This window comes from Lissotriton helveticus, chromosome 3_1 (assembly GCF_964261635.1).
Source record: "Lissotriton helveticus chromosome 3_1, aLisHel1.1, whole genome shotgun sequence".
Taxonomy (NCBI): Eukaryota; Metazoa; Chordata; class Amphibia; order Caudata; family Salamandridae; genus Lissotriton; species Lissotriton helveticus.
The window spans coordinates 682,945,218-682,958,970 of record NC_136061.1 but is presented as its reverse complement, the minus strand read 5'-3'; positions in this window follow the sequence as shown (position 1 = coordinate 682,958,970).

Here is a 13,753-nt window from a genome sequence, read left to right as displayed (position 1 = left end):
TCTTCTGTACTACCAAAGTTCACCTTGAGTCAGAGAAAGAGGGTGCACATGGCTGTTTTGACCCAGTGACCCTATTACACAACTCTGTGCACCTTTAGTTGAGTGCATTGGGTGCAGACTGAAACAGTGGGCCCTATTGCAACAAATGTGTTGTTCTATTATATGTGTGACCATGCACCTATACTAAGAACAGTGTATTAGTGAAAGGTGGACAGGCTGTTTGAAGCTGCAGGCATATCTTTTACTGCAGTAAGTGGATCTAGCCTGCCTTTCAAGGGGAGGTGCCTGGGGTGTCCCTGGCACCTCTCCTTTGCCTATCGAAAAGTCACCTTCGGGGAACATGCAATCATTCCACCACTTCCTAAATGGAGTGCAGTCAGTGCACCTTCAGACAGGCTTCTTCCCTCTGTGCTCATGACTATAACATGGTGCAGGAAAAGAGGCAAAGGGTTTGCATGAGAATTGAGATCACCATAGTTCACATTGAGTGCCGGCACAATCAATATTACAGAAGGATCCTCCCAAGCATCTGTTTTGTGTTTTGCTCCATGCAGTGTGTATGGCTTAATCGGAGTTTATTACATGTAGTGTTGGGACAGTTTGTATTTAAGAGCATCTTTAGATACTCATAGTGTATTTTTATAAGCAAATTATTACAGTTTGAAAATAATAGGCAGGTTGCAGCCACCTGCATGAGCTTGCATTTTTAAATCAATTTGTTGGACTTTCTTCCTAGATAAAACAAACAATGAGCTTAATTGTTTAAAATATTGTCTATGCAATTTGTGTTTGCATCATACTTAATGCATGCAAAATCATCGCGGAAATTACTTACTTTTATCTGCCAAGCTAACTTAAATGCAAAGTCTACAGTGCTTTGTAAAATGGACGAAATAGATTCAACTAAGATTGTTGTGTTAAGATGTGTTCTAGGCTCTCCAAGGGGCATATCATCAAGGGGCCGCGATAAAATTATCGCCGCTTTAGGGTCCGTTTTCGGGTGAAAAGCTGCGATCATTTTATTGCTTTATTAGCAAGGACACGCTAGCGCGTGTTTCCTTGCCTTAGCGCCCAGCTTCTTTCCGCCTAGCCTTGCATCGCTAATGAGATGCAAGGTAGGCGTGCCACATAAAACTGCATTGTAAAATATCGCTAATGGGCCTTCGAGATATTTACAAGGCTGTCCCGGACGCGCGTAGCGATTGAAAAAGGTGCGCTAAGCGCGGTTATCGCCAGTGTCTAACGTCTGCAAAATTTCAGACTTACCTTTCTGAATAATGGGAGGTGGATTATAAGGCAAAGCCCACACCTCCCTATCAACAAGGATTTACCTTTTGCTGTAGTTTTATCGCTGGATTTCCAGTGATATTACTGTATATCGCCGCTTTTGCCTGATTTTTTATCACCTCGGTGATACGCGTTGTTAATAACGCGCTAACCAGGCGATAAATTCCAGCGATAAATAAATAAGCGCTAAGCGTGCTTTGCGATATTAATCGCCGTCTATTAATAATAATGCCACAACTGTGTAATATTTATATTACATGTCACTTGGACACTGTATGAGCCACAATCCTTTCAAGTCTACTCCCAAAAAAGGCGTATTTAGAAGAAACAATGGGGCATATTACCAAGCAATAGCGATAATTATCGCTATTGCTTGGTTAGAGACAAAATTTTACCGCTGAGCTGCGGCGATTTTTATCGCAGATAAACCTTGGTATTACCAAAGTTTATTGCAAATGCGATAAAAAACGGCCGCAATGCATGAATATCGCTGAAAAGTCAGCGATATTCATGCATTACCGAGCTAATGCTCTTAGCCATGTTATCCACCTCCCATTGGATAACATGGCTAAGAACTGCTCAGGGCAGGTGTTAGCTTTTGGAGATATTCGCGCTTAGCGCGAATATCTCCAAAAGTTGGTAATAGGAGATAGCGATGTTAGCGACTGTTTCCAGTCGCTAACATCTTGGCACGCCCACTTTGCATGTCATTAGTGATAAATATCACTGACATGCAAAGTGGGGCCCAAGATGGTCCCTATCTCCTACTAGCTGTCGCTAACTGGTGTTAGCGACAGCTAGGTAATAGGGAGATAATTTTATCTCCGCTTTCTTGGCTTTTAAAGCCAAAAAAGCGGAGATAAACCCCCTTGATAATATGCCCCAATATTTTTCGTTTTTGAATAAATCTACTAGATTTGAAAAGCTTGTCAAATCGATGTGGCAGCATGTCCTAAAAGACTGGTAGGCAGAGAAGAATGCCATTGCCATAAGTTGAAAGCTTATCTTGTTGGTTTCTCAATGCTAGCCATAATATTAAAACCGAATATGAATTAAAGAAATGTCTAAAAAGAAAAAATAGAGTTCAAAGAGCATTATGGTTATTGTTCATTCCCCTAGAATTAGCAAACACAAACTTTTGTACTGCATAGGGGTGTGCTCTATGGCCCTGAATTTATGGTACTTTCAGGGTATGGCATTGTGGCCTGTAGCAGGAGACATTTCACGACACCCTCAATAAAGGCAATGCTGACTGTATTGATCATTCATAGCAGAGAACAAGACAACATATGCCCTCGTTTAGAGTCTGGCGCGCAGCCCTGAGTCTGCTTGGAGAGGAAAGGTAAGTAGCCTTTGCCTCCCTGGGGCACTACCACCCATCATTTTTAGCTCTTTGTACCTTTGATGAGTCACCAGTGACTCCTCTGAAGGCACTGAAAGTTTGATGACTGGCTCCCATGTTTCATGTGGTCTCTAAGCAAACATTTTTGTTTTACAGATACAATCTTCAAAATGAACAAAAAAATTACCCAGGGAGAATTTCTAACATATGTGGAGGTCGATTTTATTTGTATGGGACCCTTAGGAGGGGCCATACAAATACACTTGAATAGAATAGAATATATGGTCCTTGTGATACCAAAAGGTGTACCTTGAAACACGGCATTCGCCGAGAAACTGTGGCCCCTTTAATTAAGGTCCCTTAGAACATATCTGCAGTTCTACAACCTGTTCCAGATACTGTGTGTAGCTTGCAATGGCGCCCCCGCTTGTTTTGTTTTCATACTTAAACATCGTGTTGCCTTTGAGTACTGTTATGTACCAAGGCTCTGGGTAATGGAGAGCAGATACTCCCACGACCTTTGGCCTCCGGCGGAGGGCCTGAACCACGCGGGCCATACAGTAGATCATGAGCTTACAGCCTCTAGTGCAAGCGTTCACAGTGTGATAACAGGCCCAGTTCACTGTGTCCACAAGGAGGACATTGGGATAAAGCCTCGAGTTAGGTAAACACAACCTGAAACTTCGGGTGCTCACGAAACATGAATATAACGCTGTGATAAATAAACTTATTTCTAGATTTCCTTTGCCCGATAACTCGGCACGCATTGAAGAAATAAAAAATGAAGTAGGAATGTGATATATTTATTTTCCCTCTAAGCGTGTCTTCGCCTTTCCTAGCTCGTCGTCTGCGCTTCTCTCCGACTGGCACATGTCAACGCAGACGTCAGGCTTTCTGCAGCGGCTGCAGTTTGTCAGGAGCTCGCGCCACGGTGATGGGTACGCCATACTTCAAGCAAGCACGAGACACTCACAGGTAAAGCGTAAGGCTGTTTGAAAAGAGGAAGGAGAGTTATATAGTGCAAATTTGATCCTTTCGAGTAAATGTACATAGAACAAAGGTTTTTTACATTGCTTCTAATACCTATCTCTAAAACCTCAGCTGTTTTGGGGCACTGGGTAAAGCTTGCGTAGAAGTCAGTTCACTTAGATGCTATGGGTAGTGCATTTCAGATCATATACGCTCAACCCAGAATAACATCACAAAGCTGACCTCTTGTCCCGCCTGCAGCCATTTAACAGCCTCTTATTTGGTGTTGGAGAGCTAGAGAAAAACAGAAAGTGTAAAAAAAGGGGGGATAAGGTGCTGTCTTCTCACTGTTCTAGCTGCACACCCCCCCTTGTCAGGGTCAGGGTGCCCCAATCGTTGGCCAGAGGGTGGTATCTTTGCTACCTCTACTTGAGATCCTGGGAAACCCCAACAAGTTTGACCCGAGGACAGGGCCGGACTGGCTACAGGGCGGTTGTGTGTGCTGCCGAGATGGGGGCTGATTTCTCTGCAGTGGGGGCTGATTTCGTTGATGGGGACCTGCGTGCGTTTTGAAATAAAAAAAAGCAAAATGAATTTTGTTCAGCACACGCAGGTCCCCATCAACGAAATCAGCCCCCAGTTCAGCAGCACGCACAACCACCCGGTATCCAGTCCGGCCCTGCCCGAGGAACACTGCTCAGCCAAGCTTGCATTACCCCTTTCTTAAGGCATGTAGATCTTGTTATGACCCAGCAGTTGGTCGGTGTGGGTTGCTAGTCTATTACGGCTGTAGTGACTGGGCTATCTATAGGAGACTCGTCTTTTCATCGTCAGACCTGACCCTCCAAGAACCCAGCGAGGGCTGGGGTAGAATCAGTCGCATGTCAGGTGAAGCACTACATTAGGGCCTGGAAGTCTGTTTCTACACAGATAAAGTTGCCGAGGTGAGATGCAGGTGTCAGTGGAGTGAGAAATGGGTGTGGAATGAGACTGTAAGAGATAGGGCACACGAACATCAATACAGTCACCGGGGATGCTCCACTAAAGGGCTAGTGATGTGATATTAGAGGGATGAGAGCATCTCTACTGCAGTGGGTGGGACATGATGGTCCATGTGGCACTAGTACATTAGTAGAGAAAAGGGTGCAGCTCTACGGCAGTGGGTGGGGCATGATGATCCATGGCGGGGTACTCATAGTACGGCCCGCGGGCCAGGGGCGGCCCGGCAAGCCTTCCCTGGCGGCCCGCGGACCCCCGAGACATCATACCTGTGTTTGATGGTTTTTTTTGTAAGTGTCTGCAGCAGCGCGAGAGACTCTGCTGCTCTGTGGGGTCTGCCGGCCGGGGGATCCTAGGAATGGAAAGTCCAATTGGTCGCACACTGCGATCCTAGGAATGGCCAGAGTACAGCTGCAGGGGCCTAAGAAGAGGTGAAATACAAAGGCCTCATTAACATGCAAATGGTCTTTTGATGACCTGTGAAGTGTTCGGGTGCGGCTGTGAGTGTGTGCCCCCCCCCCCCACAGGCAGGGTGAGATGACAGAGGGTGACAGAGGGAGTGGGAGGGAAAGGGAGGGGGAGGGGGACGGTGAGGGAATGAGAGGGAGAGAGAGTGAGAGAAGTGAGTGAGAGGGATGGAGTGAATGAGAGGGATGGAGTGAATGAGAGGGATGGAGTGAATGAGAGGGATGGAGTGAGAGGGAGTGAGTGAGTGAGAGGGAGTGAGTGAGTGAGTGAGAGGGAGTGAGTGAGAGGGAGTGAGTGAGTGAGTGAGAGGGAGTGAGTGAGTGAGTGAGAGGGAGTGAGTGAGAGGGAGTGGGAGGGAGTGAGTGTGAGGGAGTGAGTGAGGGAGTGAGTGGTAGGGAGTGAGTGGTAGGGAGTGAGAGGGAGGGAGTGAATGAGTGGGAGGGAGGGAGTGAGTGAGAGAGTGGGAGGGAGTGAGTGGGAGTGAGTGAGTGGGAAGGAGAGAGTGAGTGGGAGTGAGTGAGTGGGAGTGAGTGAGTGAGACGGAGTGAGTAAGAGGGAGTGAGTGAGAGGGAGTGAGTGAGAGGGAGTGGGAGGGAGTGAGTGGGAGGGAGTGGGAGGGAGTGAGTGAGTGGGAGTGAGTGAGTGGGAGTAAGTGAGTGGGAGTGAGTGAGTGGGAGTGAGTGACTGGGAGTGAGTGAGTGAGTGAGTGGGAGTGAGTGAGTGAGAGGGAGTGAGTCAGTGAGAGGGAGTGAGTCAGTGAGTGAGTGAGAGTGAGTGAGTGAGAGGGAGTGAGTGAGTGAGTGAGAGGGAGTGAGTGAGAGTGAGTGAGTGAGAGTGAGTGAGTGAGTGAGAGGGAGTGAGTGAGTGAGAGGGAGTGAGTGAGTGAGTGAGTGAGAGGGAGTGAGTGAGTGGGAGGGAGGGAGTGGGAGGGAGAGAGTGAGTGGGAGGGAGGGAGTGAGTGGGAGGGAGTGAGTGAGTGAGTGGGAGGGAGTGAGTGAGTGGGAGGGAGTGAGTGAGTGGGAGGGAGTGAGTGGGAGGCAGAGAGTGAGTGGGAGGGAGTGAGTGGGAGTGAGGGAGTGAGTGAGTGGGAGGGAGTGAGTGAGAGGGAGTGAGTGAGAGGGAGTGAGTGAGAGGGAGTGAGTGAGAGGGAGTGAGTGGGAGTGAGTGAGTGGGAGTGAGTGAGAGGGAGTGAGTGAGAGGGAGTGAGTGAGTGGTAGGGAGTGGGAGGGAGGGAGTGAATGAGTGGGAGGGAGGGAGGGGAGGGAGGGAGGGGGAGGGAGGGAGTGAGTGAGTGGGAGGGAGTGAGTGAGTGGGAGGGAGTGAGTGAGTGGGAGGGAGTGAGTGGGAGTGAGTGAGTGGGAGGGAGGGGGAGTGAGTGAGTGAGAGAGATGGAGTGAGTGAGAGGGATGGAGTGAGTGAGAGGGAGTGAGTGAGTGGGAGAGGGAGGGAGTGAGTGAGACGGAGAGGGAGGGAAAGGAAAGGAGACGGAGAGGGAGGGAAAGGGAGGGAGACTGATGGGGAATGACATGGAGGGAAAGGGAGGGAGACTGATGGGGAGTGAGATGGAGGGAAAGGGAGGGAGACTGATGGGGAGTGAGATGGAGGGAAAGGGAGGGAAATGGAGGGAGAGGGAGGGAAAGGGAGGGACATGGAGGGAGAGGGAGGGAAAGGGAGGGAGACGGAGAGGGAGTGAAAGGGAGGGAGAGGGAGGGAAAGGGAGGGAGAGGGAGTGAGAGGGAGGGAAAGGGAGGGAGACTGATAGGGAGTGAGAGGGAGGGAAAGGAAGGGAAATGGAGGGAGAGGGAGGTAAAGGGAGTGAAAGGGAGTGAGACGGAGAGTGAGAGGGAGGGAAAGGGAGGGAGACGGAGAGGGAGAGAGAGAGTGAGGGAGAGAGAGGGAGTGAGACAGAGGAAGACAGGAGAGAGGGAGGGAGAGAGGGAGAGAGAGCTAGAGAGAGGGAGAGAGAGAGAGGGAGTGAGACAGTCAGAGTGAGACAGAGGAAGACAGGAGAGGGGAGGGAGACCGAGAGAGAAAGAGAGAGAGAGAGATGTGTGTATGCTGGGACGGCTCAGTGGACGAAGGCGTCCGCTGCAGGGACCTGTGACCAACCTCATGGTCAGTTTTATGTTGTTGCTCCAGCCCCGCCCCCTCCCCCACTGACCCCGCCCCCCACCGATGCGGCCCTTGGACACAAACCAAACTGTAAATTTGGCCCCCCGAGAGAAAGTTTGTGAGTACCCATGATCCATGGGGTACTAGCATATTAGTAAAGAGAGGGCTGCTGCTATACAGCAGTGGGTGGGACATGATGGTCAATGTGGCACTAGTACATTAGTAGAGAAAAGTGTGCTGCCCTACGGCAGTGGGTGGGACATGATGGTCCATGTGGTACTAGTACATTAGTAGAGAGAAGGGTGCTGCCCTACGGCAGTGGGTGGGACATGATGGTCCATGTGGCACTAGTACATTAGTAGAGAAAAGGGTGCTGCTCTAAAGCAGTGAGTGGGACATGATGGTCCATGTGGTACTAGCACATTAGTAGAGAGAATTGTGCTGCTCTACGGCAGTGGGTGGGACATGATGGGCAATGTGGCACTAGTACATTAGTAGAGAGAATGCTGCTGTGCCATGGTGGTGGGTGGGACATGATGGTTCATGTGGTACTAGCACACTCGTAGACAGAAGGCTGCTGCCCTACGGCAGTGGGCGGGACATGATGGTCCGTGTGGTACTAGTACATTAGTAGAGAGAAGGGTGCTGCCCTACGGCAGTGGATGGGACATGATGGTCTATGTGGTACTAGCACATTAGTAGAGAGAAGGCTGCTGTCCTACGGCAGTGGGTGGGACATGATGGTCTATGTGGTACTAGCACATTCGTAGAGAGAAGGCTGCTGCCCTACCGCAGTGGGTAGGACATGATGGTCCATGTGGCACTAGTACAGTGGTTCCCAAACTTTTGTTACCCGTGGCTCCCTTGACCTAATTGGCAGTTGGCCATGGCTCCCCACCATTTTTACACTGCTGGGCGGGTGGGGCGGGATGTTGTTGTGTGGCGTTTTAAGCTCCGAGTGAATTTTCTCGGTTCATGCCCTTATATAGGTACAATTCACATTGCCCTTATATAGGCATAGAAATCAAGCCCTCATTTAGGCATAGCCCATGCTACCCAAATACAGGCATGGCTACTTCCACCCGTACCAAACGTCACAATGACTTCTTGGAAAACCAGCTTAAAGCAGACAGGGACTTCCCCTTGCTTGAATATTGATTTCTCCAAGAACTCAGTTACTTTACAATGAACAACTATTCCCTAGGGGTTCATTCATAACATTCATATCCCCGACTTTACGTCAAACTATGGCATTCCTAAACACCTTCAAAGTATAAATATACCTTCACTTGCTATGGCAAACTACGGTGGTTCGGAGCAGTTCGAAGACCTACTTGCCCAAAGCAGCTTGCTACAGCAAGTGCAGAAGGAAGCCGACTCTCCAGCTGATGCACTGATCAGGAAGCTGCCTTTCTCCTGCTGAGAATCAAGCTCCAGTGTTTCCGGCTCCCCTTGTGGGGTGTTGGGAAATCGAGTCCCGAGACAGACATACCAGACCTCCTTCATTCTAAACCAAGGTATGGAGCTGATTAGAACCTAGAGAAACCTTTGGTAGATTATTGGCAAAAGGACTAAAACCTATGCTACACAATATTTACTTCTTCCTTCGTACTAGACCTAGGTTAGGTACACTGGGGTAGGCGTATTTTAGAAGCACCAGTTGAGTATTTTAGTCTCTGTTATTTATGTATGTATCTTTATATGGCTTAGAAACCATACAATGCTTTTACAGTATTATTTCATATTACTGTTTACGCTGTACGCATCATACTTTGCAGTCTGCATAACGGTTATAGCAGTTTACCTCTCTTGCATGAGAAAGAAGCCTGTTCAATAAACCTTTTATTGAAAATGCCCATCTCACTATTTCTCTGCAACTCTGTAGAAACGAAGCATGCACAATTGACTGAGTGAAATACTTATCTATTGTTTCCGCGACTCTGAGAGATATATTCTTATTCTTGGGAAACAACGTTGTCATGTTTATGTGGTTGTAAGAAACTAATCCCTTCTTGTGTATTTCGAGAAAGTTTCTAGTGACCTCTGAGTTAGCTGGCACACTCACTATTAAATTTACTATATTCAATAGAGACCTAGTTGTCCTCAGTCCTACGTCAAATTTATAGGATATATTATTCCAATGCGCAGATCCCATTGGGAATATAGGAACTACACTACATGGCGCCCAACGTTTGGTAAGGCACTAATTTAATTTAACTAAAGTAACTCAGTCGTGCTTTTCTCAGAGACCCCTTTTTCCCTAAATACTCCAATAGACGTCTGGAGTGGGCAAAAGGATAAAAAATCCGCCATAGCTGAGTAGGACGAAAATGCTATGTATTAGTTTTCGTTTTTTTCAAAGTTGAAGGATACAGTGTTCCAAAATATTGTGCACCTTATCTTTGTTTCCTTGAAACTTGCTTTGCAAACTTTCATTAAACAAAAATGTCCCTAAACGGGGAGAACAACACCGAGGCCGGTGAAGCTGCGGCTTATCCATGCAGCTTTTAACATAACAGGTTTTAATGAAAGAGACGAGGATGCTATTAGCATTCCAGAACATTTAAGGAAAGCCATCACTATGAAACTTATACGAAATGGCTATTCAACAAGGGGTAGTAGGGTAGTTTTTGTGATAGAGGCACACAAATATTATCAGACCGAGGTATTCTATTCATGTGTGCTCAAAGGTGTCTTATACAACAAGCTGCAAGGTAACGTCACATGTTCAAAAATATAAGACACAAAGGTAAAATGGTTGCATGGCTCGGGCTAACTAAGCAAAGGCTAGAATGACCCTAGGGACCATATATAACTACTAGTGCCTACTCAACTACTACCTGATTTGTACTAGTGATGTATGTTATATACTATTAATAACTCATTTTTCAATCTTGCTACTGACCAATAGGGGGAGGTGTATATGACGCCTAAAAAATGTGTAATGTTTTCTAGGCGCACTACCCACGACCACCATTGCCGGGGCCAGCGAAGGCGACACGGAGGGAGAGGATGCAGCAGTTGCTGAGGATACCAATGGAGCGGTAGGGGGAGTGCCAGCACTAGTGGCGGGCGGTGGTAAGTTAGATTCATAATCCTTAACTATTGTTGACATTACACTCACTGCAAGGGTGTACTGTATGTATACTGTACTGCTGAGACTTAGGGCCCCATTAGGATGGCGGGCGGATTGCTCCCGCTGGGCTGGCGGTAGTCACAGCTGACCCCGCAGGGGCAAAAGTTTAAGTTTAAGTTTAAAATATTTATCAAGCGCAGCGTACACCTGGGCGGTTTCTTGGCGCTACAGTAGAAGGCAACCAACTGAGCTAGAACGGTAACTAAGGCGGCAACTGGAAAAAAGGAAATTTACTAAAGAAGAGCCTGAGAGAATAAAAAGGTCTTCAGAGCTTTGCGAAAACCGAAGTACTCGGTGAGGGACCTAAGATGAAAGGGAAGAGAGTTCCAGAACATAGGGGCAAGGGTGGAAAATTTTGAGCCACCCTGTTTTTTTTCCGGTAACGGGGTACAGCTAAAAGGAGTTGTGCCGACGAGCGGAGGTCTCTGCCAGGGACGTAAGCCTTAATGGCTGAAGATATGAATAGGGGGGCCAGGCCAGTCCTGGCCTGAAACGCCATGCAGCCTAGTTTAAACAGGGCGCGTTCCGGCACAGGGAGCCAGTGAAGAGTTTTCAGGAGGGGGGAAGTGTGGTGGAATTTCGGAAGACCGAAAGCAAGGCGGGCAGCCTGGTTCTGCACTAATTGCAGTTTACGGAGGCTGTACTGAGGGATGCCATTGTACAAAATGTTCCCGTAGTCCAGGCGGGACAGGACCAGTGCGGACATAATTAACTTGAGTGCCGAAAAAGAAAAGAAACGGGAGATAGAACGGATAGTACGGAGAGTAAGAAAGCAAGAGGAAACCATCCCTGTAGAAAAGACCCCGCCATATTACAATAGCTGGGGGGTCTGCGGCGGATAAAAAACGTCTGCCGATTTTCCGCACAGTTGACATGTCGGCCGGGCGGAAAAGGTTTCAATATGGTGGCGCTGTCTGAACACATCAGCAGCCATATAATCTGCATTTTGGAATGCCTTTACGGAAAGGCATGCAGAGTATGCTTGGGGTGCCCGTTGCGGGCCCCCATTGAGGGTACCTACCTATGCTATGGTACCCCCTGCCTTTCAAACCACATGGGTTGCATGCTCCGCGCGGGGCCTGTCACGTTGTGCTTGGAAAAGCACAACATGTATTTTTAGCATTGCGGCAGGCGGTGCATTCGGCACCGCCCACCACAATGTTAAAAATACGGGATGCGCCCGCCACTGTGGCAGGCACATCCTACTCCTAATTGTCCCCACGGGACCCCCACCCTTATGGCGGGTTGTCCTTTTTTAGCGTGAGGATGGCGGGCGGACTTTGTCTGCCCACCATCCGATGTCCTCAGTAAGTGAGAGTTGTTGTGAATGTTTAAAGAGTGAAGAAGACACCCTTTAATTGGCATAGAGGGCGGCGGGAGTATTGAGTAACCAATGGGCTCATCTATCTGTGATTTCAACCCTGCTTTGATAATTTTATGGAGAAGACTAAAAGTCAGATCAGATCACCTGGTCTTCAACTAAAAAGTGAAAGACAGGTGGATGGAAGAACAGGCGAGATTTAATAAATGTTATGTACTGTGCTTTATAGTGCTACCATGCCACTATGTGTATAATTAACTTGCCTTACTGTTTTTCTAAGAGTATATTTTACAATTGTCTTATTTCTTTTTGATATACAGCTACTCCTTCCAAGGTTGATCGGAAGGAGTTGGCCACCAAGGCACGGCGCCGGAAATTGGAGGCAATACAGCAAGAATGCCGGTGGCTGGTGGTCTTGGCAGAGGAGGAGGAGGAGACTGCTGCTGCACTTGAAGCCTCCTCCAGTGCCCCGGGCCCCAGCCACCACTCTCCAGCGGTACAGCATCACCATCTGGCGACCGCCCGCCGCCCTAGCGGCAACACCATCTCTGGTGCCCCCCACCACTGATGCTCCTGCTGCCGCACTCTCAAGCGCTGTGTCAAACATTTAGAGGAGCAAATGCATGTCGTCCTCCGATCCCGCCGCCAGTCCCTGTCTTAGTTCTGCCCCTTTTCTAGTTCTTGTTTGGGTGGGTGTGAATTGGGCGTTGGGGATTTTTGAACATTTGGACTTCTATTTCTTAAGGACATTGGTTGGGGTTAGTGAGGGGGTTGGGTCAGCTTATGTGGGTTTCCGATGTACATGGTTTATTTTTGTTAGGGTAGATTAAATCTATATTTATACTAAACATGCAATGTTGTTAATGCTTTGTAGGTGGGCTACTGTTTTACATCACACTGTTTCCTTGCTGGTGCAGGTCCGCCCATAGCCAGTGTTTGATTTAAATAATTGGCTGACTGTGTAAGACACAAACAGATAGATGCAACACCCCTCACTGATTGAGTTGTCCTACCAGTACTTTGTCTCTCTCTTCTAGTCTATGCATTCTTTATCTGGACGCAAAGGGGTGTGTTAATTCATTGAAAACATGTCCATTATTAATTATGCCTCCCCCAAACTTCTCTTACCTTTGCTTGATGTTTAACTTAGGCACAGCGATGGCTGCATGGTGAAGATGGTTTCCTTTTTGTACCAAGGAAGGTGGTGGTGGTAGTATAGTAGTAGTAGTAGACACTGGCAAGGCATCAGCATTTGCAAAAAAAGAAAATGAGACAGTCAGTTGCCTTTGAGAGACTGTTCAAGGAGTAGTAGAATGAAGTACAGTTCAGAACTTACCGAGCAACAATAATATGCTAAAATATTTTACAACAAAACATAATGGTGGTGGGGATAGCCTACTAGACAGAGTTACAAACTATAGTTGTGTCGAGTCACTTGACTAGGCCTACAGCGTAACAGTTAGTGCTGTGTATGAGGAATGACAACAAATCAAATCAATGCCGCCAATTAATGTTGAGGTATATGTTCCTTTCTTAAATAAAAATCACCTCTAAAATATACTGCTCATGGGTGGGCAAGCAGAAGAAGATCATCGCTCTGCTTTGAAATTGAAGTACTGTTGCTTTTGCCACATCCGCCCCAGCAAGCGTGTGATTAATTATTGGTGTATATTTAATTTAGTCACACCTCAATATGTCACACAGCCCGGGGAAAGAGGGTTAGGGGTTGTTGAATGGATAGGAAGGGGGGAAAGATTGGACAGTGAAAAACAGTACGCATGGACAAACAAATGACAATCTTTGAAGACTACCAATATGTAGTCTATGACTACTAATATGTTAAGGGAGAAAAAGGAAATGCATGCATGATGATGATTGATAAGGAGACCCGGATTACATACACTTCTTGTTCTGTTGTTCCGGGCTTAATACTTTTACAGATAGAAAATAGAATTTTTAAATATTGGTAGGGATGAATCATAAACAGAGCAAACCTAATGATAATAACAAAAACAAGAAGCACACTGTTGTAAAGATTGTAAACAAAAATGAATCAAATTATTTAAAAGAAGGTAAAAGTTGATACTATTACTGTGTTATCCTGGTAAAAAATGTGGAC